This window comes from Pongo abelii, chromosome 5 (assembly GCF_028885655.2).
Source record: "Pongo abelii isolate AG06213 chromosome 5, NHGRI_mPonAbe1-v2.0_pri, whole genome shotgun sequence".
In the NCBI taxonomy this organism is placed as follows: domain Eukaryota; kingdom Metazoa; phylum Chordata; class Mammalia; order Primates; family Hominidae; genus Pongo; species Pongo abelii.
In genome coordinates this window covers 166,183,452-166,196,919 of record NC_071990.2, presented here as the reverse complement: position 1 = coordinate 166,196,919, position 13,468 = coordinate 166,183,452, and the positions used below count along the sequence as shown (strand labels likewise).

Genomic DNA, 13,468 nt, shown 5'->3' with positions numbered 1-13,468 from the left:
AGGCAAAAATTCTTGAAAATGGGGATGAAATATCCTCGACACATTTCTGCTTGTAGGCAGTAGCCAGCCAGCAACTCCTTCTTTAGCTGTCTATTGATACCCTACTTTTTCTAAACCCAGAGGCGGACGCTGTGGGAGACATTTACCATACAAAGTGACATTGATGTTTCATTTTCTGTGGTAAAGAGACGTCCTTTCCACTGGGGTCAATAAGAAACACACATTTACATAAAAGCTATGAAAATATACCTGCTTTGCTTATGTATATTTCACAGATCACACGAAGTGAGATCTTCTTTCTATAAACTTCTGCCTCTTTTCTCTGAGCAAAGAAAAGCAGCTTTCTTTTAATGACATCAGTTCTGGTACATTTTCGCCTACGCTTTGCTCACAGTCTTCAAGACTGCAGCTCCTGACGGGGCTCCCAGATGGCTTCATCCACTCCCACGCTGCTTGTGGGATGGGATGGACCTGAGCCAGATGGGTCTACAATGTGTCTGGGAGTCATGTTCTTTACCTTCTGTCCAGATTGGTGGCGTTCTCTCTCTCTCTTTTTTTTTTTTTTTAACATCTTAAGCTTATTTTATTCTCCGAGTAGGTAATTTAATTTACATTGGTAGCATCTCAAACACATACCAGAGTATACAGTGTAGCGAAGTTTCTGTTCTGTTTCATCTCCCATTTACTAATTCCCAAAAGTCCTCTCCTATAGGTCAGCATGGGTACTGCATATATAGAGGTCACCATGGGTACTAGATTTTTAATGCATATACAGATACAGATATAAATGCCACTCCTCTTTAGACAAATAGCCGACACGGTAACAATATTATGTATCTTGCTTTTTCATGTAATGATAAGTAAATGAGGTGGTAGCAGAGGCAGGTAGGTGTTCAGCAAACATATTCTCTCCTTTCCTAGGAAACAGTCACAGCTCAAAAGCAGCTGCTCAGCCAGAATGGCATTTCCCAGCCTTCCTTGAATCTGAATATGGACATATGACAGTTCTTTCATGTAGAATGGGAGTAGAAGGCATGCGCGCTTTCACATCAAAGGCTTTCAGAAACAACTGCTTCTACCGTGCCTCTGTTCCATTCCATCAGCTCGATGCAGACAATGAGGCCTTAGAGGACAATGGGATCAGAAGAGAAAAAGGGTGCAGTTCCCATAGGAGAGCTGCCCACCAACCAGAAGAACTAGACATCAGCCTCCATTGCATGGATGCACTGCGGGCCAGCTGTTTACAGCAGTCTCGTCACCAGATTAGAAATTGCACTGCAGAAGTCACACAGAACATCCTTCTTTTTGCTTCTATTTTTGCAGCTGTTCACTAGTCCATTGGAAAGGTGGCTCACGGTTGCTTCAGACTGCCCCTCTCTAGGATATAGAAGTTGCTTCCAGCCTTTTGCCACTCGAAACAATGCTGCTGTGGATAGAAGTATACATAGATCATTTCGTTGGTGAGTATCTTCCAAAGAAATATTTCATGTTGAAATTGAAAATCTTATTTTAATATTTCCTTTAAATATGTATGTCAAATAAGGCCTAGGCACTACTAATATTAATACAAACTATATACATGTTATCCAGTTCCTGTTCTGAAGGGATTATATCAATAATCAAAAAATTAGAAGGCGACATCACCCAGCCCCATCTTACTTGTTTGAAGGTCACTTAACCAGCAGCCTCAACTATTTGCATTAAAAATGAATCCAACTGAGAAGTAAAATAGTTGTCTGGTCTCTCATTATGGATGACTTGAAAAGTCATGTGTTTCATTATGAATTAGTTCATCAGTTGTCACCTGGATCCTCATTCATCCTTACTTTACATACACTCTGAAAAACAGTCTGGTCATGTGGCATATTTAAAAATCAAATTAGAAGAGAGAGAAGAATGGAAGCCGTGCAGCATCACTTTGAGCAAGGAGAGAAAGTGATGGAAAGAGCCAAGGAAGCATAAAAATCAAGCAGAAGTGTTCAAAGGCCCAGGGAGAAGGACAATTTCAAGTCAGAGCAAACATTGCATTGCTATTTGCTGGCACCACAAAATAACTCCCAGCCAAAGGTAGGAAGGAGCCTGAGTCATGAAGGAATTACTTAAGTCATATGTCGTAGGCTAAAAAGAAGTATAATATTTTAATATTTTAAAAAAGCAAAGCAAGTAAAGAGCAAAAAATAAGTATTATAATTTAATAAATTTTACCATGCTAAAAAGGAAGCTTTGATGTCTACTTAGAAAATATGCATGTATAAAACAGGTCATTTCCTAACAAGCCTAAGTAGATGAAGTGTGAGCCAGAGGATATCAGGTCCTGATAACTCAGAACCCTGAAGTGCGCGGTATGCGGTGAGCTGCTAAGCCTGGGGAGGAAAACAGGACAGTGGGAGGAACGTCACCTTCCTGGAAGAAGAGTGGAGTGCAGTTTCCTAGTGGGAAGGCAAACGGCTTCCTGACATTTGTGCTCTTCCCTGGGCTTCGTCATTGTGTGACCTGCGTGATGTCCTTAAACATTCCTTTCTGACTTCCACCTGCACTACACGACGTCCCAGTGTGGACTGTGCCGGCTCATTCATCAGGAATGGTATTTAATCAGGGCTGCAAGTCAACCAGAGGAGACTCATTAAAGTCACCGCAGGACGGAAACTCAGGCTCCCAGCCATGGCCTTACCCTGAGGTTGCTTTTCCTTTCACCTGCCAATTACTTTCATCCAACTCCCACCTTCCGGTTCCCATGCTAAGCCCAGATTAACCTGGTTCACTCCTGGGAGGGAAGACCTTGAAGGAAGCTCTACTGGCACGGCTGGGAATCAGGGCAGGTGCCCATGCTCAGGGTCACTGCTGAATGGCCATCAGCGAGGCAGCTGGCAATGGCTACTGAAGGAAAGTCTCTCCCACTGGAGACACAGTCACATCCTCCCGCTGCTCTTAACCAAGCATGGCATTGGTTTTAGTCCCATTTCTTTCGAGGAGATTGTGTTCTTTATTTCCTCTCCACACAAGAATGCAATATTCTTCTCCACCTTGTATCACAAATTGCTGTTTAATATTGCACATGAAACAGCCCCCATGTCTCCTCCATCTCCCTCAAAGTGGGCTATCGAGACCCTCGCTGCTTTCAGGGAAGCAAAGACAACTTTGGATGAGTTGTGCTCCATAAAAATGCCATGGGCCAGGAGCAGGGGCTCATGCGTGTAATCCCAGCACTTTGGAGACCGAGGCGGGTGGATCACGAGGTCCGGAGATCGAGACCATCCTGGCTAACACAGTGAAACCCCATCTCTACTAAAGCTACTCAGGAGGCTGAGGCAGGAGAATGGCGTGAACCTGGGAGGCGGAGCTTGCAGTGAGCCAAGATGGCACCACTGCACTCCAGCCTGGGTGACAGAAAGACTCCGTCTCAACAACAACAAAAAAGAATGCCATGATTAAAATGGCAAATGAGCATGTTCTGAGTCTGCAATAGGTCCTCAAATTGTGCAAAGAAACACATGGATTAGAACTCCTACCTTGATCTAGAATTAACAAATTCAACTTTCTGATTATGCTAATCTGATAAGAGTTTAGCATAGAGCATATGTGTTTGGATTCAGAATATTTCTTATTTACAAATAAAACTAAATTTAATTTCCCCTTTCCACTTTCTGCAGACATTTTTGCAGGTTTTGAAAACTTGTTTGAGGGCATTGAGAAAGCATTCAGCACTGCCTCTGAGACTGGGATTTGGCCCACATCAATTTCACACCATTAATGAATTGGTATAAACACATTTATTGAAATCATCTCATCAAGAGTCACACTACAGAACCAATGATCTTACCCCATCCCCCTATTTTTTAACCCAAAACATACACAATAATATTTTGTCAACCACCATCCTCAATGTAAAACTAGTAGCCATATTTGCATTGCACTAAATGGTATACAAACATTTTCTCAATCATTATTTTATTCTAATGTTTGTTTACTAACATAAATGGAATTGGACAATAGCTTCACTTTATCATTCCAGGGTCAGTTTGATCATGATGGGAATACCCTAAGGTCCCTAGTGTCTTACGTCCAATAGAAAATATCAGTTCCCCTGAGAAAGCATTTTTCCCATTTGGGTCCAAGGATCATCTGCATCAATGTCAGCTGGTGGGTTGGGGGTGATATCACTGATTAAAATGTGAAATTCCTGCTGCAGCAGGATAATGGGGGTCCAAGTCTTTTCAGGTGGGGGCAGGGAGTCGGCATTCTGAGTCTTTTCCTGAGTGATTTTTGGCTTCCTAAAATGTGCCTTATTTATTCTGCACAAAAATAATGGCTATGTAATTGAAGTCCTTTCTCTCTTCACTCCTGTCCTTTGCATCAGTCAATAAGGTTTTCAAAAGACCTGTGAAAATACAGTGATAGTCTCTGCAACTTTATAATATGACTACTTAAGATTAAAAGTGTATTAAAAATGGAAGGCAATTCTAGGAAGGTATCAACCATACTATGTATGGTAGAGGATAGTGTCTTCAGAGGTCCAGTGCTGGAAAGCTTGCTGTCATTTTTGGGTTCAGGAAGGTTTAGCAGAAGAAAGGATTAAAAGTAGACTTCAAGAGAATGGATAGCCAGGATATGGAGATCAGGAAAGAGAAAGACTTAAGCAAAAATGGAAAAGAACATGGCAAGTTCACAGATCAATCCATGGTGTACTACAGACGGGGGCTCTCTTGAGTGCAGACAAAGAGAGGGGATGTTGTCTGTATCAAATTTCCAAATAATAACAAACTCACAAAAAGCCAGCCTGCTTTTTATTATCACCATGACTGTGTAATTCTAAACTACTTCAGTGCTAAAATACTCTCTTAAAACAATCGTTTGTTGGTTCGAGTTCTCTTAGTATGAAGCTTTAATAATCTATCTGTGAACTCCAAAGAAGCATATTTTTACTATTTATCCTTAATATAAGTTGTATCCAACATGATGGTTATTTCAGAGAGCTCAGCTACATGTGTCAGTTTGGAGAGTGAGTTTGCAAAGTTTTGGGATAATACAAGCTTACTTTGGACTCTTAACGTTTTCAAACCTTGTAGTAAAAACAGCAGATTTACAATAAAAATTGAAAGCGTGGTGGGAAAAAAATGAAACAATTTAATTGAGTGGCTCCAATTCTGTTATTCCATGATCACTTTCAGTTTTCATGGCATTTAAAATGTGAAGCAGGCCAGCGGCTCACACCTGTAATCCCAGCAGTTTGTGAGGCCAAGGCAGGAGGATTGCTTGAGCCCGGGAGTCAAGACCAGCCTGGACAACATGGTGAAACCACATCTCCACAAAAAATACAAAAATTAGCCAGGCACGATGGCGCACACTTGTAGTCCCAACTGCACGGGGGGCTGAGGCAGGAGGATCCTTTGGACCCAGGAGGTTGAGGCTTCAGTGAGCGATGTGCACCACTGCACTCCAGCCTGGGTGACAAAGAGAGATCCTGTCTCAAAAATAATCTCTGCCAAACATATCATTATTTTTGAAGACTTTTGCTATATCTTTTACTTCAAGTGAAAGAAATTTTAAAATTAATAAAAAGCATTATTCAATTAGCTACTGATAATGATAAATGAACAGATCTGGGCCTACTCTCTGCTGAACGTGAGTATGCAAACATGATTAATTTGACAGAGTTGTTGACAAATTGGCAAAAGTTAATGCTCAAACAGAAATTGTAATTTGATTATTCTTTCCTGTGTCAAACAGAAATTGTTATCACTTCCCTGCATTATGCCACTTATGTATACCTCTGAGCAATATATATTATGTTTTGTATTTTTAAAGCTTTGCAGAATTTGTATCATATCCAATATGGTTTGGATCTGTGTCCTTACCCAAATCTCATGTTAAATTGTAATCCCCAATGTTGGAGGTGGGGCCTGGTGGGAGGTGATTGAATCATGGGGGGCAGTGTCTCCTGGTTTAACACCATCCTCTTGGCGCTGTTCTTGTGATCATGAGTGAATTCTCACGAGATCTGACTGTTTAGATTGTTCAGAAGTATGTGGCACATCCCTGCTCTCTCTTGCTCCTGCTCCCGCCATGGGAAGTGCCTCTCTCCCCCTTCACCTTCTGCCATGATTGGAACATTCCTGAGGCCTCCCAGAAGCGGAAGCTGCTATGCTTCCTGTACAACCTGCAGAACCATGAGCCAATGAAAGCTCTTTTCTTTATAAATTACCCAGTCTCAGGTATTTCTTTATAGCAGTGTGAGAACACACTAATACAATACCATACGTACTTTTCCAAAACTATGTGTATTAATTTAATATGATGTTTGTGAGAGTATCTATGTTGATACATGTAGTGCTAGTTCATTTATTTTCACTTCTCTATCATGTTCCGTGGCATAAATACATCTCTTTTATGTATCCTCCTGGAAGTGATTATTTAGATTGTTTCTGAGTTATCTCAGGGGCAATGAACATCCTTGCTTATGTCTCCCTAGGTTTATGCCCCTATACCTGCAGACAGAATGATTCAATCAGAGGATGTGTATTTTTTAAACTTTATAAATATGCCATATTGAACTTCAAAGTACTTGTTCAAATTTATATTCTTACAAGCAGCGAATGGCAGTTTCCACTGCAAACCTCAACAATAGTTGTTGCAGTCAGATATTTAATTTTTGCAAATAAGAGTGCAACATGTTACATCAGTGTGGTTTCATTTTCGTTTCCCTGATTCCTAGTGCTATTAAACATCTTTTCATGAATTCTTTCATGAATTCAATTTCTAAATCCCTTATTCTGTAAATCTCACTGTTTCTCCACATCCCTTAACAATTATATTCTCAGTATTGTAATTGTACAAATTGATATTTTTAAATTTTATGACCATTCTGCTTACCAATGTCCAGTAACTCTTGAAGATACGAATAATTCATTTAATTTAATTATATATTAATTACCCAAAGTTAGTTATTTCACAACTCTTCACATAGATACTATTGGATTTAATATGTTTTTCATATCAAAACACAAAAAATAATTCTACTAAATAAATTGAAACAATTAAATGTACAGAAGAATATATGGAGGAAAAAAAAAAAAAAGAACAAGTTCATTGCATATCTGTGTTCTATGAAATCCAAACTTCTTATCCTTGTCTGCAGACCTCACTTTTCTAATCTCATTTCCTCGGAAGCTCCCCTTTCTCATGTGAAGTTCCCTCTGGCATCTCCCTGTCCCTAGAACCTGGCCAGCTCAGCTTCCCTCCCAAGATGTTCGTCTGATGCTTCCCTCTTCCTGAAATCCTCTGGTTGGATTATGATCTCAAGGCCTAATTTCTCAATCACAATAACCCCAATCTCCAAACTGACTAATCTCTCTCACACATATACAGTCTCTTCAAATTTTCATTACATTTTTTTCATTATCTAATATTGTCATGTTTATTTTTATTTTTTAACCTTTTTGTTGTCTATTTCAACATACGAAAACACAATGCTGAAGAACAGGGCCCCTGTATATCTGTAGTGCCTCAGATAGCACCTGGGATGCTGGCGTGCAGTAAATGTGATTTGAAGGCTAGGCAAAGGCTGGATTAGAGAGCACACGCTTCTCACATTAAATATACTAAAATCCTTACAATCTAGGAACCCGTACAAGTGATGACCACAGTATTTTGAAGGTGACTTTTATGACTAGTGCAATTCAATTCAATTTGCTTCCTACATTGGGAATCCCAGATATTAGTTTTTAGGCTGAAGGTAATTCTATGGTATCAGACTAATTGAAGAGAATTTGAATTACAAAAGTGTGGTTACAGGTTCTATATAGACAAGAAACGTGTGTGTAAAAATAAAGTTGCCAGAACAGAGTTTCAGCGGAGTAGGAATTTCAGTGGTGCCCTTACCTAATCACAATGATCTAGTAAGAGCTGCTCAGGTGCTACCCACAGGAAAAATAGCCCAAAGTTACAATCATCTGATGAATAATATTCAATTAATTATGATAGCTCAATCTAGAACGTAAATGCCATAGAAAGGCTGGGAACGAAATCACCTTCAAGGCAACTTCATTCATATGGTAAAAGAACCCTTGCAATACAGAGATCTAGATACTGGTCAGTGAGTTGGATTTTTGCTGATATTTTTGAGTGCTAACAACAAATGAAACTAAAAGTACCTTTCTTGGTCTGTTTGGGATGCTATAACATTATCATTAGCTGGCTGGCTTATAAACAACAGAAATTTATTTCCTATAGTTCTGGAGGCTGGGAAGTCCAAATCAAGGCACCAACAGATTTGGTGTCTGGGGAGGGCCTACTGCCTGTTTCATAGATGGCACTTTCTCATGCATCCTTACATGGTACAAGGGGCTAAGCTAGCTCTCTGAAGTCTCTTTTATAAGGGCATTAATCCTATTCATGAGAGCTCTGCCTAATCACCTCCCAAAGGCCCCATTTTCCATTACCATCACCTTGGAGATTAAGTTTCAACATATAAATTTTGGAGGGATGCAAACATTCAGACCATAGTAGTACCATTAGAGATGTGGATTCTTTACTTAGAGGCTTTTTAGAATATGAAAAAGTGGCCTCTTGCTTTAAATGGTACACATTAAGCATTAATAGAATGACTCTAATACTCTGTAGAATCAAACCACGTTTTTCAGAGTCTACTAATTTCAAAAAGGCCTTCATAATTTAGAGAGCTATTTGTTGACTCTTATCTTTGCAAATACTTTATTCCAGATGTGACTAATTAGTAGTGTAAGCAGGTTTGCTGGGGAATGTTTATATTACTTAGGAAAAAGCATAATTAGGAAAGAAGCTACAAAGAATATAGCCCTGGGAGCAGGTGAAGATTGAATGATTAGCATTTTATCTTGAACATTCCCTAAAGACCTTATGTGGGGATCATCTATTATTACTATTATTATTATTATTGCAGTCTTAGTGTTTATATATATATATATGCATTTCCATGGTGCTTATACACACACACACATAATAGTGACATATAATATTTGTTTAATGTCACAGATAACGGCACATGTTTATTAACAAGGAAACTGAACCTCTAAAAAGTTAAGTAACTTAGAAAGGTTATTTTTTCCATATTAGCTTACCTAGAAGTTGTGTCTTCTGACTCAAAAGCCTGAAATATTTTGATGCAGATTACTAAAGAACTTTGCCTATTTGTATATTTTATTGTCTATCTCAACTCACAAGAAATTGGAATCTTTCAATACTTCCTAAATTATTGTAAAAAGAGGACATAAAATAAATAGTTTAAATCATACCCAACTTCACCAATATCAGTTGAGCATAGGGACACTCACTTCTGATTTCTAATTAAAGACTTGTTCAGGCTAAGCCTACGTTTCTTCAGTGGGAGCATCCCATTTATATTTCAGAAGCCCTCATTACAGGCAATCAATTTTGTAATTGTAAATCTTGGTGCTAAGAATCTGCTAGGACAAAGCCCATCTATAGATGGTAGATATGAAGTATTCTAAACTGAATTCCTTGAGGGCTATTCCTCTCTCTATCTCGTGAACCTATCTCAGCCCATAGATCACAGCTGATGGAACAGTTGGGGGAGTGGGGAGTTAACAGACAAAGTATTCAGTGCACAATTTATAAAAACTGGTTGTTAACAAATAACTGGTCATTATTGACATAGGCCGAGAATAAATTTAGGTTATATAATTAAGTAAGGCAAATTTGTTTCTAATTAACATCTGATAAGTATTTGGGATTATACACAGAAATGACTAAAGCAATAAATCCCAACATTTCTCCCTCACGCCACATGCCCCAGGAGGACAAGTTGATCCCACATGGAGTCCTTAGATCTTCAGCCAGAGCTGCAGTTCTGTTGTTGTTTTTGCTTCACAGCCACTTCCATTCTGCTTACTAGAAATTTAGTAAAATTCTGAACAAGCTTGTTGTTTTACCTGTCCCAAGATGTCAAACTCATACACTAAAGACATTTAGGATGTTTTTTAAGCTGATTGTGTTTTTGAAAAGAAAAATAAAGCTACTGCATGGAGACAATTATGGTAAAATTAAGGGAGACAGATATTCTATTATTTAAACGCGCAGTTTAAAACTACATATTGAAGGTTACAGCCCATTAATGTAAATTATTTTGCCGTGAAAATATCTAATTATCTCTTCCAGATAACAAATATAAATGTAAATGTTTCGACCTTATCATAATAACCTGCAGGGAGAGAAGCTACACTATTGCAAATCCAGAGTATGCCCCAAAGTTGAATTGTCTATGAAAGTCACCCGTTGTGTCTCTGGTGTAGCTGTTTCCAGGTGCCTCTTTCATAGAACATGAAGAGAAAAATGTATTAGATTCTTGCGTGTGTTGAAATTACATTTTTAGAAGAGCAATTATTTGGTGTGGTATATAAGGACAATGACTTTTTTTTTAACTCATCACTATTGTGGTTCTTAGTAAAATGCATTTGCAAAAATCAATATGTAAATTAATTTTCAGGAAATTTTTTTCACTCATTTATTTCATGGCAGAATTATTAATCTTTTTATAGTTAAAGACAAATAGACTCTTGCAAGCTTCAGATTTAAAATATAGACTGAAATAGATCATTTTGTAATACAAATAAGGATCTTGAGACCCTTGGAGGTGAGACTCACCCATGTTTTATTTATAGGCATTTTCAGACTGGGTGCTGGATTTCCTTTTCTTCTTAGACGTGTCTGAACTCTATTGTTGACATTACAGCAGTAACACCTGTATCAAGAAGACTGAAATCCTGGGTTTGCTGCCATGATCTCTAAGGCATTGTTTGGTTATAAAAATATTTTATTGTTACCAAATGAAGAGGCTGAAAATAAGAGTTTCTTTTTTAATGAGAGTAGAAAAACTTTCCCATGTACATGGAAGAAATGGAGTAGTTTGTTCACTCCTCCTTCCTCCATTTTAGGGTGTACTCCTTTGTTTAATTAATTGGGAAACATAAACTTAACATGAGTTTTTACAATAACATGCTTCAGTTTTTCCAATGCCTTCAGTTTATCATGAAGACTGTGGATTGACACATGTCAGGGTCTTAAATTGTTTGAGTTCCTTTGGGTAGCAAGAAACAGAGGCCCTCCGGGGTGACCATAAGATTAGGAGTTCATTGTAGGGATACACGAAGGACAGCAACAGCAACGACTCCATCTGCACAGCAGAACCAGACAGGAAGGCCACACAGCACAGTCTCACAGAAGCTAGAATATTATTGCAGGAACTGGAATGTTGGTTTAAGACACACCACAGCTTTAGTAGCTGTGTTCTTGTCACCCCATGTCTAGTTCTTGCCATTGAGGTTATTCAACCACTCTCTACCTCTTCTCCTACTGCTCTATGTCTACTTCTTACTAGTTAATTCTCCCTAGAGTGCTGATCTGATGGACCTGGCAAACGACCCACCTATATGGGGGTTCTCTAAAGGGAGAGATTTTATCCCAGCTTGCTTTTAAGTCAGAAACCCATCTTTAGCCATTTGACCACAACTGGGTGCAAAGGACGAAGACACAAGGGTCGTAATTCTTCAGAAGATGGCTTTACCTAATTGTTAGTAATGATATTACTGAAATGTTAAAGTATTTCTGTTTCTGGCATGTGAAGTCTTCCCCAAAAGATTACTGAAACTTAAAAGTACTTCACATTGCCTCTCCAGTGCGACTGATTACAATTTCAATCAACATGTCCGGATCTCTGACTTGCAATATATCCACACCTATTCTATCAAATTGAAATAATTTTAAAAGGTACCTGAAGGTCCCATGTGTTCTTATGCTCTGTCTTTCCGTATCTGCTACCTTTGCCTAGAATGACTTTCATCATCTCTTCTACTTGGATAACTTCTACTCATCTTTGAAGATTCAGCTCAAGCACAGTAATAACTATATTTTGTTTCTTGCCTGTCCAACATCTTTTCCTCTTTATTTTGGTAAATTTCCCTTGGGGAACTGCTGTTTCTGTACTTTCAGCCTGCATTGTTTGGAGTAAGCTTACCCCATGCCTTGACCCCGAGCTTAGGAGGATAATGTTGATCAATCAGTACTTTGTATTCTTTTAGCTACATGTTTGGATCAAGAGTGGGCATGTGACCCAAGCAAGTTCAGGAACATTCAATCATCTGGGACCGTTTTATAGAATTACTATAAAGGTTTCTTTGATTCTATAAAGTTGACTAACTGATTAAATGAAAGCCTGGAGTTTCTAGTGTCAGTACTTGTCACTACATGAAGATGGTCGATGTATGAAAAACAAACAGCGATATAACTGTAGTTGAGAGAAGGAGAGTGAAATTGAGAACATAGTGGGGTACCTGGATCAAACTGTAACTAAACGTCAATGTCAACCCCCACCCTGAAATTTTCCTTTTTGTAAAACAATAAACCTCTTTTTTCTCAAGTGAAATTTACCTGAGGTTTTTACTACCTGTGATATACATGTGATATAGAGATGTAATTAACACAATCTAGGTTAAGCCAGGTGCTTTGGTTTGATTAAGAAACGTCTCTAGTGATTCCTTTTGTCAGTGGTCTTAAATGTCAAATAATTTGGAGAATACTGTTCCTACAACTTACATTTTTATTTTTTATTTTTGTAAATACAGGTTATCATGGAGGTTATAATAAATATACAAGTAAAAAAAAAAGAAACACAATTGCTGCTTATAATGGAACTTCAATGTTTTTTGAACTAAAATTAATACAGTAACAATTTGTAAAATAGTATTATTAACCAAACAGCTAAAAATGTATTTGTGTTTCTCTGATTAGCCACACTCTATCACGTGGCTTTGATTATCTTTTTCTGCCCTAGACTGTGAGCTCATGGAAGGCTGGAACAGGACCCATTTATCTTCCTGCGGTCAGTGCCTGCTGCATTGGACGGCATTTTGCTAGCATTCATTAAATATTTGATGAGCAATGAAAGAAAGACAGATAAACTTTTAGCTGTTTGATTAACAACAATATCTTCTGAATTGCTAAATATGTTAATTTTAGTTCAAAAAATAAATCCATGCTCCATTATAACCAGCATAACTGTTTCTTAATCAAACCTAAGATTTTTCTCTCTCTTCAAAGTGCTTCCACAAAAAGTAAAAATCTGATGAATTTCGCACCGTATTTTCTTAGTAGAATCTAAGTATCTGTTTTAACACTTCAGTCTATAGATCCTATTTAGTGGTTCAACAACAGTGAACAATTTAATAGACAGAGACATGAGGTTGATGAGGAAATCAAGGTCCGGATCATAGATGGTCCCAATTTCTATGCTAAGCAGTTTGGATTTTATTGTGTAGGCAATTTGGAGCCACCGAGCAGTACCCGTGCAAGATTCACATTTTTGAAGGCTCACCAGTGGCAGGTTCAGGATGTGGAAAAAGGGCCAAGAGTTCCAAGGATCTAGAGAATGCACGAGAGCCCAGCTGCAGGTTAGCCATTGTCCACACTGAGGCAGTGG

The 13,468-nt window shown here is 38.4% G+C and overlaps 1 long non-coding RNA gene across 1 annotated transcript in view; it reads left to right on the top strand.

Annotated features, from left to right (window-relative positions):
• LOC129060130 (uncharacterized) overlaps positions 1-13,468 on the top strand; it is a 44,073-nt gene that overhangs the window by 8,898 nt on the left and 21,707 nt on the right. Inside the window, exon 3 of the long non-coding RNA XR_008526556.2 lies at positions 1,324-1,460. This is a non-coding gene — a long non-coding RNA (uncharacterized LOC129060130). The remainder of the gene's footprint in view (positions 1-1,323; positions 1,461-13,468) is intronic.